Raw genomic sequence first — 14,390 nt, forward strand, 5'->3', positions numbered from 1 at the left:
TTGGGATTTCCTGAAAAAGTGCCAGAAAACATTGCATACTTGATTCGCAAGTCCGACTTTGGGCGACTTAACTCAGGGTTGGTTGCCAAAGGTTTAAAGCAATACTCTATACTTGGGGTGGGGGGATAATTATAGACTCTCCAGCAGCTGGCACGCACTGAACCCACACCTGTTCGGAAGGTATTTCGTGCCATTCTTTTTTAATTCTTCGCGTACTCTTTCGTCTCAGGTTGACACCGTACATGGTGAATAACACGTAAACAAAGAGAAGGTATTAAAGTGATTATCGTTGCTTTGTGGAATTAGTATGCGTTAGATAGCGCTCGGTTTGTGGATGGTTTGCTTGAGTCCATACTTTATTTTGCGATCATCAAGACAAAAATTGTCTTACTTAAAAGAAACCAGATTAAGAGGTTGCACAAACACTTGTTCCGCAATTTTTGCGAAATCATAAGAAACTATTCAAAGATATTGCGCATTTCTTTGTCCATGGATCCAGCAAATATGGTCTTTCCGAAGCTTTCTAGCAACTCCTTCAAACAGGTGTTATCTACTCCCCCCTGGATGAAAATTGTGGACCTTGAGCGAGGCCGTTATCTAGATGAGTGTGCAGATTTCTATTTTCAGAGTTCGCACATCAGCGTTTTATGCTGCTTAGTATAGTGGAGAAAATCGAGTATGCCTTTTGAATGTTTTTCTTTTTTTCCAGCGATAGAAACCAAATTTTCACTCAAAACTAAAGTTTTACTTACAAAATTAAATACCAAATTTTATTTATCGAAGTAGTTGTGTTTTTGAATTAACGCATTTCAAAGAATGCAAATGAATTGACCGGCAAACGGTCAACTCGTTGATGGATTTTGGCTCAAATGTAATATGGTGTACATTTTTGATTCTAAACTGCGTACCAAATTTCGTTTGATTAGTTCTTTATTTTTGTTGCTACTACGTTCACTTGTACACTGACAGAAAGATAGAAAAACTTCCTGAGAATGAATGTTCAAGAAAATTTCATATGAATTTACAGATTTAGTGTTAAGGCAACATACCAAATTTCATATGTAATACTTTAAGTAATTTTGAATCCCATTGTTCAGAGACAGACGGAATTCAAAAACTGTGTTTTTCAAAAATCTGGAATATGGGGATTTATTAAAATTCGAATTTTTTTGACAGTTACAATACGAGACAGTAAAGGGCTGTTATAAAAGGTTGTTAACATATACTATAACTATTAAAATATCATGCTTAACTATTCTGAGAATTATACTTGTTTGCTCGATCGGCGTAGTGATGTAGCAGCTTAGGGTGGGGAATAGACAACCCAGGGGAGCAATAGAGGTAAAATCGTAGTGCATTTATAAAGCTTTTTAAAGTCAACTCTGATTTAAAAAAAAAAAAAAAAAAAAAACATGCTCCTGACATTGTTTGCAAAATTGTGGCAAAAATCCATACACCCGGACAATACTCTTTCTCACTCCAATGGGCTGTTTTAGGACGGATTTCGCAATTTTGGATCCTGGGCAGAAGACGAGGACGGCACTTGAGCCGACTTCAGCTTTTATTTTTTAATTTATACGATTTTTGATTTGCACGAGCAATAAATCTGTAGTAAACTGATTTAATTAAATTCATACTTTTGAATCTTATAAAATAAAAAGATGAAATTTCTCTTAAAAGAAATGCATTCCATATTAATAGCGTAACAGCTTAAACTATTAATATGAAATGCAAAGACAAAAATCTGATAAAAAAGTTGATCGCCAAAGGCAGTTTATAATAATTAATCATTTTAAAACTCTGCTGTTTTTGTCAGTTTCTTGCTGTCATTCAAACACGCAAGGAATTAAATAAATGAAATTTGTAATATGGTCTTGTTTTTGAAATTGTATTTTGTGTCGAATTTCGGTTTCATTCCATTGAAAATTCTCTAAGATGTATACTCGGTTTTCTTCACTGCACTAAGAAGCACAAAATGCTCATGTGCAGAACTCTGAACAGCATTGAGCAATCATGACGCTCATGGTCTTACTCGAGACCCAAAATTCTTAGGAATAAGAGGAAGGGGATATATGCCATCTCTCTTATCGTCCTCTTCATCTGACCAGAGTCTAACAATACGAAATTAATCCTAAAATAGCTCTAGTGTTGCTTTCAACTCATATCGGTTGAATTCGCGATTTTAAGGGCATTTCGAATAACCAAGTTTGGGCTATCCAAGGTTTTACTATGTTTGAAACCCACCTTTATGTCACATCCAATCATGCTGCCTCCTTTCAATAAATTCTGAACTTTGCAATTGTTATGAGTACTTTATAATATATTTCCCAATAATATTCAAAATCCTTTTGATGTATTTGTCTATTAAATATTTTGTTATTGTGACATCTTTGCTTATTTTCAGAGGTGACATTTCACTTTTTTTATTAAAAAAATGTCTCATCCGATTTTCAGTCCAGTATTCAGCTTTTACACATTTTAAGAAAAACTCCTTTTTTTTTTCTTTTTTTTTCCCCTTTCTTATATCAACACCCTTCCTTATTATGCTCTTCTATTCGAGCATAATAAGGATTCTCTATTTCAAATGTTTTTTTATTTTTTTATTTACTATTTTGCATTATATATTTTGTATTTACAAAGTAAAAGAAAAATTGAAAAATGGTTAACAGTTAAAGTATTACTTGTTAACAAATGTCAAATAATTCTTCTCTTAGCAGCTGGCACACACACGTTAGTACAGAAAAGAATTGGTAAACTGACCTTAAGGCCTTCCTGCCCGTTTATGACACTTTCTACACGTTACTCCAGAGTAAAAACTTACCCTTTAGGGTTGGGCAAGGGTGGCAGGCGGAGCGGAACGTTTGGAAAGTTCACCATCTGTCGTCAGAAAGGTAATCGTGAGTTTAATATGGCATTCATACGAAACATTTAATTCAATTTAAAATTAAAGCAGAACGTCTTGCACCCACTTTTATATATATATATATATATATATGACCCCTTTGAAGACAAAGAGCAAATTCAATTTGATTTATGTACAAATAATTTTTAACACCCCTAATTATAGTTATATATCTGAAAAATAAATATACAGATAAATGCTTATGAAAGATAAATAGAAGAATTTTAAACTGTCACAATTTTTTTTGGTTGATTTAATTTAATGCTTGATGTACGAATTTATTTATTCTCCTAAATAAATGCCATATCCTATTATTGTATTTTAGTTTTAATTTGATTAGCTGCCTTCTGTGACCAGCTTTTCGATCCCCATTTTAATAGCATTCATTTAGTCATTTCAACAACTTTGATTCGCTACATCTTATCGCAACAAAAAAAAGAATATTATTTTAAATTATACTTGCACGATAAATATGGAGCTTTCTAAATTATATTCATATACGCCATTCTGAGTTAACAATTGTTTGCAAAATGGTGAAACGAATTATCGAAAACTGTCCAGTTATTAAAGTTAAGAATTCCATCAAAGTTTATCAAAGTTCTCTCGAAAATGGGAACAGTAGTAGAGAAAGAGACCAACGATCTTTGAATTTGAAATTAAGTCGAGTTCAAGCGAGTAGTTGAGCGAAGTTTCTCATTTGAGATTTTTTGTTCTTTCTAAGGTATTTTATGCTGTTACGGTTATCTGTTGCCTATTTACTGTGTGTAAGCTGCCATTTACTGAAAATGCCGTTGTATATACGCTTCATGTGTATTTTATTACCGGTTTCCTTTTTGTAGAATAAAGACTGTAGTAGAATTATTCATTATTGAACCTGTTGGACTTTTTCTGACAATCCATAGACGGATTTTGGATATTTTCTGTTACAATATAGATGCTGTTGCTAAGCACAAAAATAGACTTTTGTGTAACTGTCGGAGAAAACCGAAAGAATAATATTTTAATTTTTAAGACCAATTTATTAATATTCTAATAATATAATAATTAACCGAGGGAATAATATTCTAATTTTTAAGACCGATTTATTAATATTCTAATAATATAATAATTAACCGAGGGAATAATATTCTAATTTTTAAGACCGATTTATTAATATTCTAATTTTTAAGACCGATTTATTAATATTCTAATTTTTAAGACCGATTTATTAATATTCTAATAATATAATAATTAGCCGAGGGAATAATATTCTAATTTTTAAAGGCGGCGTGCAAGTATAGGTCTCTTTTCGATATACATTACATAATCTTGTTTTAAATTCAAGGGTAAATAGTTCGGAGATTTCCACTGTTTGTTCAGGGACGAAGGAGAACCAACCACAGAAGAAATGAATCAAACAAGTGAGTATGATGGACTGGGAGAGAAAACTGGAGGCAGTTTCGACACCCCCTTTGCCAGCTGCCGGGGATCATGTTCCAAGGATTATCAGAGAAATTTTGAAACAGATTCTCCGTATTCAAAAGCTTTTAAATACTGTACTAACCATCAAAATGAAGTGTCTTTGTTTTGTTCAATTCCTGTCATCAGAAAAATAAGTAACTTTCATAAGTTAGTTTACAAATTAGATTTCAAATTAAATTTGTATTTCTTGTAAGCTATTTAGTAGATAAAACGAACTGTCATGCTTGAAATTTAATTTTTTTTATTGCAACTTTAAAATTAATCATTTTTTAATCGTGGAAATTAATGGTTGGAAGTAGTTTGGAAAAATGCTCCTTTTTCATGCTCAATATTTAATTCCAAAGCAATTTCGCTGTCTTAACAACTCAATTAAATCTAAAAACTGACATTGAAAATATTTTGTTTCTTGGCATTATATTTTAATGATCTGAACATATATAGAAATCAGTTAAAATAAAATATATATAAACTATCTCATACAGCATTGAATTCTCTTCGAAACAGCTGGAGTGATTTCCCAAGAACTTTGTTTTGGCGTTTTAGGAGCAGCACAATTAAGCAACAACTCAACCGATTTATGGTTGTGGTTGATATTTTGATGCTGATTTTGCATAATTGGATGATGAATTTTTTGATGCTGGTGATGCATTATTTTGGCGCAAAATTTGATGCTGGTTTAAAACTGTAGTAATAAAATAGAATGCAAAACTTCGTCATTCATACTCGTTGTGATTTTGAATCATGTTAAACTGAGCACCAGCGGACATATAGACCGATTTTTCATTGACGATTTCGTACAAGTTTACAATTTATGTGTGAAGATCTTAGTCTAAATTTAATTTGTCTGACTGCTTTCGTTTCTGAGTGACTGTAATTCCAGTTATAATTCCAGTTTTTTTCTTCACTTAAGAGAATTAAATAGAATATTCATTCAAAGTTAGTGATCGAATAATTTTATGCTATTACATTTTTATCTCTTTGTATATTTGATATAATAACAAATAGTAATTAATTTAATTTATGAATAAATGAACTTAAAAAATAACATGATTTATTTTCATGAACTACAAAAAAAAGTTCATAAATGATTACAGAGACAGTTTGTAAATACAAATAAATACAAATCTAGGACTATTTCTCTCGTAAAACTTATCTTTATTGGTTAACCACTTCATAATTTTAATTTAAGAAGATACCGCAAACAAACGATGTTTTAGGTGAAGAGATTTTATTTAAAAGAAGTAACTTTTAGAAAACGACTTTTATTCTCCCTCAAAAGTTTTTAATCCCCCTTATAAGGAAAGGAATCGGGTCTCTAATGTCACAGCTGCCACTAAAACCATCTGGAAGAATACTTGGAGTGCTTGCAACGGTTCTGATATGTCCAGGTGGTCGCTATTCGGTGACCTTCGAAAGTGTTTATCTCGTGGTGTCGACATTGAAATATTCAGAAGAAAAGCTGTGCATCTGAAGTTGCTCATTTTAATAGTAATAAATATAATAATTTGGAATGGCATTGTTTGCTTTGAAAACAATGGAATTATTTTTAAAAAAAAGCTTTGTACTTTTTTCCCCCCTTCACTTCTAAACCTACTTTTATCCAAAAATCGCATCACCAACTCCAAACTGAAAATTAAATGGGAACAGATAGTATTTGTTAGCTCTCTCTCTACTAATTATAAAGAAGAGTGTTTGTTTTTTCCTTCTAAAGGCCAAATCGTTTGGTCTAAAATACCAAATTTGGCTCCAATAAATCTTAGAGAATGAAATGGGCATTTTGGAGCGATTTTTATAAATTTTAATTAATTGAAATTTAAACAAGATGTTTGAAATTTTTCCGTAATAATTCTAGAAAATATTAATGTGCAAAAACATAAAAAAAATACGAAATTAATTATCTATTTCTCTGTTATTATATATCTGGAATATTCAGATTAAAATTTCATTTTAACTACCATTAAGTGATAACGCATAATCTTTCTACAAGAAACTAATAATAATTTTTAATGATCAAGAAAATTACAGTTCAGGATGAATCACAAAACTAATTATAGTTGCCAAATATTACTGGCAGTTAATGAAATAAATGATAGGAGATTAGAGAAAAATTTTAATAAAAGTTAGTTTAATATTTTAAAACATATCATTATACATCCTGTAATTATTTTAATTTCAGGTCTGTCATTTAAAAGGAAAATCAAGGTTATGTTCATCCAATTGAATAGAAAAATAACAAAATAATCGATAATACAAACAAGCGCACATGACGTCTTTTAGTTCGCATCGTTGCAAAATGCTCAATGTTTAAAGATGACATGATTCTTATTTTTATAGAAAAAAATATCTAATTATGCCAAAAAGAAATCACAAGGACTATGAATTTTCATGCGAATACCATTAGAAAAAGACACAAATATTCTGTTTCATTAAATTCGTAAAAGTATTCTTATCGTTTGGTGAAAAAAATTAGTATTTCTGTTTGCTTTTAATTCGCTTAAATATTTTATAAAAATAATCCAGATGATTTATAAATGCAGAAAATATTTCGTTTTTTAAAAATGCATTTTACAGTGTTTTCAATTTGAGCATAAACTTTCTTTTCAAATGTTATATGTATATATGATACAATGGTGGTGCTTTTTTTCATATTTGCAATTAGATTCTTATGTGCTTTTATTTATTATTTGTAATCATATTTTTTTCTAATTTCTTTCTTTATTTATTTGTTCTTTTATTTATTTGTAATTTGTCCATATTAGAACGTCTAAAGTATTTAATATTCGATTCTAGATTCGTATCCAGTACTAGCCACCTTTTGTAACCAAGCAGTTCTGTCACTATATGGATGAAAATGTCAGGTAAAGAATTCAAATATAAAATCTATTGTTCAAAATATTCGTGACTTCATCATTTGTTAGCTGTTTTAAATTAAAACTATTTATTTATATACGTTCAAATTAAAATTAAATATATCATTATTTTTTTTTAATTGAAAAGAAAACTGGAGATTCAAATTTATTTATTATTTTGAGAAATGGGAAATAATCTAGAAAGTTTTAAATAATTTCGAATACACCAAGACACTTCAAAAAAATATCAAATGTAATTATCACCAAAATTATGATTAACTAAGACTGAGATTTAAATAAAAGATTTATCCACTATCAATCACAAAATTTAATGGAATTTTCATCTCCAAATCAATTCATTCAAAATTTGTCGTTTGCTAAGCTATAATAATGCTGACAGAAAAGTAATGTCATTGTAATTAGCAAATTGTAACATTGTAATTAGCAAATGTTTTGAAATTCATCGAAAATTAGAGAAATAATTCATTCTTTTAATTTCAAACTAAATTAATGTAAAAAATGACTTTTTTTATAGAAGATTATACGTATATAATATGACAAAGAACCAAATAATATTTTGAAGAACGAACGATAGCTAAGAACATTATTTTGATAGTATATAAAAAAATATAAAATTCCTTTTAATAAATAGAAAAATTCAATAAATAAAAAAGAATTTTTTACAGATTTAGATGCTATAAATAAATGAAATGCCTTGATGAAGTAAGAAAATTTCATGAGATGACATAATTCACACGAAAGAACTATATTTAATTGAAAGCAAAATAAAAGACAAACCGAAAGGCACTTTTTAAAAGAAAGTTGAAAGTTCATGTGAATTATTGAAGCATGTAAAAAATTTCATTAAAGAAAAATTTATGATAGCATATATATATATATAGTGTGTGTGTGTGTGTGTGTGTGTGTGTGTGTGTGTGTGTGCGTGTATGTGTGTGCGTGTATGTGTGTGTGTGTGTGTGTGTGTGTGTGTGTGTGTGTGTGTGTGTGTGTGTGTGTGTGTGTGTGTGTGTGTGTCTTTTTTTCGTCAAGAAATCCATATTTTACAATTAAAAAGTCCTAACGTTGCTATTAAACTTTAAAAAAAGACTAATAAACAAACTATTTTTTGCTAAAAATAAGCGTAGAAAGTATTCCATAAGCTTAAAACCCTCAAGGCCTTTTTTAAATGAAGCAGAAAAATTACACAAGCGAAAAGATTTAATCAAAATACTTTCAGAATAACTAAAGGCCTCGAATGAAAGCAAGCTCAGAAGCGAAAGCTTAATTAGTGTTAAAATTCTTAGACTTAAATTTGTGTACTAATTTAAATTTGCATTCTTTTGAAAATACGAAACTATTTAGTTGTTTAAAAATGTAGTTAACTATTACTAATTAGCAAACATTTAAATTATTAAGAATCTTAAAGAATAATAAGAAATATGGTCGCTGTACAAGAATTTTAACAAGTATAAAAGAGGTTTAAGGAAATATTATTACAGGGTAAAAAATGGATTTGAAAATAAGACTTATTACATATTTTAATTTTCATAATTCCAAGCTTATAAAAATTCGCTTTGAAAGTAGAATGAATGATTTCAAATTTCTGCAAAATTACTTTGAACTTCGAAAAATAATTAAATAATATATTAGAAAAATGTTGTTTCAATAAATATCATTCTAAAACTTTATATTTTTTCAAACATTGAAAAAAATTAGCGCAGAATGAAATTATTTACATTCAGATATTTAATGGCTTTTTTTTTTTCTTTCTTTTTTAACAGAAATGTTCTGTTTAATTTTATTTCTGTTCCATAATAAAAGAATAAATTTCATTAGTAAAATAAATCCACAAGCATTTTTGTATCACTAAATAAGAATTTATAAATGAACTTGTTTTAAATTTATAAATATATTTTTTCTATAATATTATAAATAAATAATAATAATATACACATACAATGAATACAGATTCTTTGAATACATTTAATTTTTTCCATCTAAATTAATTTCCTTATAATCATTTTTAAATGAGTAAAATATATTATAGCAATTATTCTTTCATCTCCAGCTGTAGAATAATCCATTTCATAAATATCCGGAAGTAATGTGAGTTCGTGTGGCAACAGATGTCAACTAAGCTATTCATCATGCAAACGATTCAGGAATCAAGCGAAACTGACTGAAGTGAAGTCAGTTCATCAACCGTCACATGATTGGAGAGTGATTGAATTTTTGAATTATTTAGCACGAACGCTTGCGGTAGTAAAGGGGGAAAATTACAAAAATATTTTATTTTTTTCAATCTCTTCGCTTCCTCATTTTGACAATCGAAAGGAAACCGGTCCCCTCTAAAAGTGGCAGATGTTTTAGAAGTTCTTTGAAAAAGTTGTTTCTGAGAGAGGTTAGGCCTTCAGGAAAGTAAACAGTACGGATAAGGGAATGAATATTCCAAGGTTCAAAACCAGAAGGGAGCTGATGTGGAAGTTAGTGTCACACTTATCTCACAACTTAAAAAATTTAATGAATTTTTATGATACAAAACCTGCTGCAACCGTAGCCGCTTCCGGTTGCTTAGATAGTTTAATTTAGTTGTATTTACATTCTATTGTGATTTTTATCACGTGATTTGTTATAAATCTATTTTATAACAAATCACGTGACTTTAATTAGTATCAGAAGAAACAATGAAGATATTCGAATATAAACTATCGTTTATCCATACATGATATTTTTCAAAACGTGAAACAAAATATTTAAAAGGAATTAATAGCATTTCATTAAAATAAAAAAATACCATGAATTTAAAAGTTTTTAAATTTAAAATATTCAGTACCATTTTTTGTCAAAAAAAAATTGCAAATACATTTTTTAATAATACAAAATTCTAAATTTATTATCTCATATTTGTTCATTCTATGCATTTTAATTTTTAACTCAATATAATGGCGTCATTCTAGATGATATAATTTATGGAAGTTTTTCCATTCATTATCGGTTTTTATCTGCATTATATTTAATAAATAATAATAGGCTATGATTAATATACTATATCGCTTAAAAATATTAATATATTCTTTAATTTTGTGCAAATGTTAATGATGTTATATCATTGCATCTTATTTATGATAATGATTGTTGTATGGAATGTAAATTAGTAAATTCTTACTCTTACTTTTTTGCATTCCAAACTATCATTAACCATATTTGTAAAAATGTGAAGTTCGTAGATCGAAGAACCATAAGCCAAATAATTTTTAAATTGCATGCTTACTAAATACGAGCTTACTGTTGAATTTGGGAATTTAGTATCCATACGCTGTAAAGATAAGAATTCATATATCTATTGCTTTACTGCATGGTTCTAAAGTTTTTTTAGTTTTTTTTTATATAAAAACGTTTTATTTTTCCACCAGTAGATCATGATATAATTTATTTTAATTGAATATTCGTCCTAAATTATTACCGATATAACTAATTTTAAAATTATATTTTATATATTTCGAATAAAAAATGCTTTTAAATCAATTTTATTATTCCTAGAATTCAATTAATAGTTAGTCAAAACTTTATTTTAGATAATTCTTTTCTTTTTTTTTATTAATGTTTTCCTGAAAATGTTTAATAAATATTTATTATTTGATAAATGTTTTTATTATTTTAGCTGTACAGTTTTATATTTTTATTGATAAGGAAATAAATACAGGTTATTTTAAGATCGTGTTAAGTGAGTTGTGAATAGTATTTATTTAAAACCAGTTTCAGAAAACAGTCAAAAAGTGTTCTATGACAATTTATAATATAAATTCAAAAAAAAAAAAAAAAGACTCAACAAAATGTTATTCAAAATATTATCATTTTATTCTATTTTCTTTTATGAAGTAGTGATATTAAAATAAATAAATATTTTAAATGTTCATATAAATTAACTATTTGAATCATTCAGATATTTTTGTTATGCATATAAGTAAGTATTCAATTTTTATTTTTGATTATAATAATCTTAAAGTAAAATATTAAATGACTGATTAAAAAATAAACGAATTGAAAAATGCAAAAGATTTGAGAGCATAAAAATTATTAAGATAATAGAATTCTAATTTCGAAATATATTGAAATCATTAATATCTTTTCAAAATTATTTCAAAATAATTCCTTCATCCAATTCTCAGTTATAATTTAAATTTGATTTAGCTTCACAAAAAGCATGCGTTATCTTTTCATTTTACTTTAAAAATAGCATGGAACATGGAATAATCCCTAATTCTTTTTCAGTTATAGTTTTAAAAACAACGGCTCATTAAATAATCAAAATCTAAAAAGCAATCTATTTTAAGAAAACGAAAATATTGGTCAGAATAGTAATAAACTGTTCAGAACAAATTAAATATAAATATCTTTTCAAGAATTACTTCAAAACAATCTCTTCCAACAATTCTTAATAACAATATTAAATTTTCTCTTATCTAAATTTATAAATATATATATATATATATATATATATATATATATTAGTTTTTTTCCTTCCCATAGAAAAACTGCCATAAAATGACTCATTTCCAATTCGAATTCTCTCAAAAAATAGCTTCCTGCTAGTAGATATAAAATCGTTTGGCAGTTAAACCTACCGAAAGAAGTTAATCTATGTAGCTAGGCGCTTCTATTTATGCATATAAGTAGAAAAATTGCTCTTTCTCTGCCGGGTAGTAATCCAAAAAAAGAATAAATGAACCGTAGATAATAGTGGAGCTTTTCAAAGGCAGCATCGTTAAATTGATGAAAAGAAGCCAACATGCATAAACAAATCTTTGAGCGACGCCTTAATTGTACCTAATGGTATAAATGGCAAGGCTCTAAAACTCAAGGGCATTTTTAATGATAAATAACACTACTATTATTGTGCCCCCAAATGGCCATCTTGTATATAGCTAACTGGAATGATCAATTTACTACCATTGTACAACATAATTCTTCGCTATTATAGCGTCAATAAAAAATTCTAACGTGATTCTCAAGCTTCAGAAGAATATATAATAAAATAAGGCCTATATTTTCTATTCATGAACTAAATGGCTTATTTTTCCCAAGGTACTTTTTTAATTTCAGCTCTTGGAATTGCTGGAAGGTGTATTTGTTTGTGGCGTTTGGCAACAACAATCTTTTGTTTAATTGTTTATATTCTCAGCATTCTACAATCATGTTTATTTGAAATGAATATATATATAATATTCATTTTCTAACATTGCATTTCTTCGAAGTTATAAGTACTTTTTGTACAGCTATTTTATGTCACTTTTAAAAAAGAAAAGAAAAACGCAGTAAAATAGCTGAGTCATATTTCAGCATCATCCTAGACTATTTATTCAAAGACAATTTCGTTTTCCAAGTTTGTAATCGTCAATAAATTCAAATATTCATCGTACGACCAAATATATTCTTATATCTTCCTCAGGACCGTATTATTAATAGGCAAAGAAGACAATTGCCTAATGGCCCCTAAACCATTAAGATATTTTTTTCTGAGTTATTTTGGAACTTATTAAAACTTGCGTTTTCAATTAATTGCAAAAGCCATGGAATCGAACTTATTAAAATTAAAATCAAATATTGTTTTAATTAATTTTGAAACATTCTAATAATTATCGTTTGCAAGATTTTTAAAAAAATATTATGTAGCTTTATGATGCTCCAAAAAATTTTCTTTTTATTGTTCTAAAAAATATTGTGCTTTATATTAAAAAAAATATTTGATTCTATTACTGAATAATTTTTTTTAAGATTATATAAAAGAAAATTTGTCTTTTTTCTATCATTTTGCTGAAAATTATATTTAAATTTCAATTGTTTAATTTTTTAGGTGCGATATGCTGAAACAATTTTTCAAAAAGTGAATTGCAATAAATCGTTTCGATATAACAATTTGCCCAAATTTAATACTTAAATCTACTAATATAAATCTTCTTTAAATAATTCTATTTCTTATTATTTAGTTATTTTAGTTAGTTTAACTAAATAATTCTTCTGGGCACAATCATATTGCAGTACTGCGTAAACGCAGTTCAAATTTAGTTTTCAATGAATGAAATATTAACTATTTAATTAAATGTAGCTGAATATTCATTTAAACGTTCCCGATATTTGTGAATAAAATTTGAAGAAAATCTTTTCGGTAATTTGAATTTTTATATACGATTCCAAAATTTAGGTGTTTTAGCTTTAATTTCATAGCTTTTATATATCTGTCTTTTAGTGCCTTATATATTTGTATTTTTGCTCTATCTGTTTTTTTTTTCCTTTCTTCTATTTTATTGATTCTAGGCACAGGGGTGTGGACTGGCGTTCTGTTTTGCCATTTGTTGCTATGACTTTAGACTCATTGCAGTACAAAAATCAAATATCACTTACTGAAGCCAACATCAAGATACGAATGAAATCTCTTTACTACACTGTTTAGATAAGGTTTATTAAATAAATGCAAGTATCCTTTCGTAAAAGACAGAATTTGAACGAAAACCGATAAATGATGGCTTCGACATCTAACCAACATAAATAAAATGACAACATCAGCCAAGAAATGTCAAGAGTTAAGAAAGGCGAAAAATATTTGTCTTACATAATTCCCGAACAAGGCCAAAAAATGTCAAGGCTGAAAATGTCAAGATCGATTTTGCAACGCTTCTAGCTTCCAAAATGCGAAATGATACCTCCAAGTATCGATTTTCACTGACATTTCTTGGGTTTTAACAGTAAATAAAGTTATGCACATCAAATTGACCAATTTGTTATAGATAAGTATACACAAGTAATATGCGTTGTGTTAAAATAAGCATATTGTTTTTATATATTGGTTCCAATTACTACTTTTATACTGAAGCAATGTAAGTGACGTCATATTTGTACGCTAAGCAAAACAATGAGTGTCTTTTAATATGTAGTTGCACATTGTCTTGCACTGTGTTAGATGTCAGGTCATTATACGATTTCAAAATAACAGAATATGAAGAGAATATAAATTGATTTGATCTACCCAAACTGAATATAAAGCAAATCAAGCAAACGAATTTTAAATTCAAACCAGTACGAATGGTTTTCCCGAAACTTTCACGCATATTCTTCAATAAAGTTCTTATTCTTTTCTCGCACATAAATTTGTGCAACTTGCATAGATCCACAAGTTTTAA

General features: G+C 27.9%; 1 long non-coding RNA gene across 1 annotated transcript; it reads left to right on the forward strand.

The window, feature by feature from the left end:
- The first annotated feature begins 354 nt into the window (after positions 1–354).
- On the forward strand, positions 355–13,979 carry LOC129974970 (uncharacterized). The gene is made up of 4 exons (XR_008785001.1): positions 355–676; positions 2,718–2,891; positions 7,154–7,221; positions 13,528–13,979. It is a non-coding gene; the product is annotated as an uncharacterized LOC129974970 (long non-coding RNA).
- The last annotated feature ends 411 nt before the right edge of the window (positions 13,980–14,390 follow it).

The sequence above is a fragment of the Argiope bruennichi genome, chromosome 7 (assembly GCF_947563725.1).
Source record: "Argiope bruennichi chromosome 7, qqArgBrue1.1, whole genome shotgun sequence".
NCBI lineage: Eukaryota > Metazoa > Arthropoda > Arachnida > Araneae > Araneidae > Argiope > Argiope bruennichi.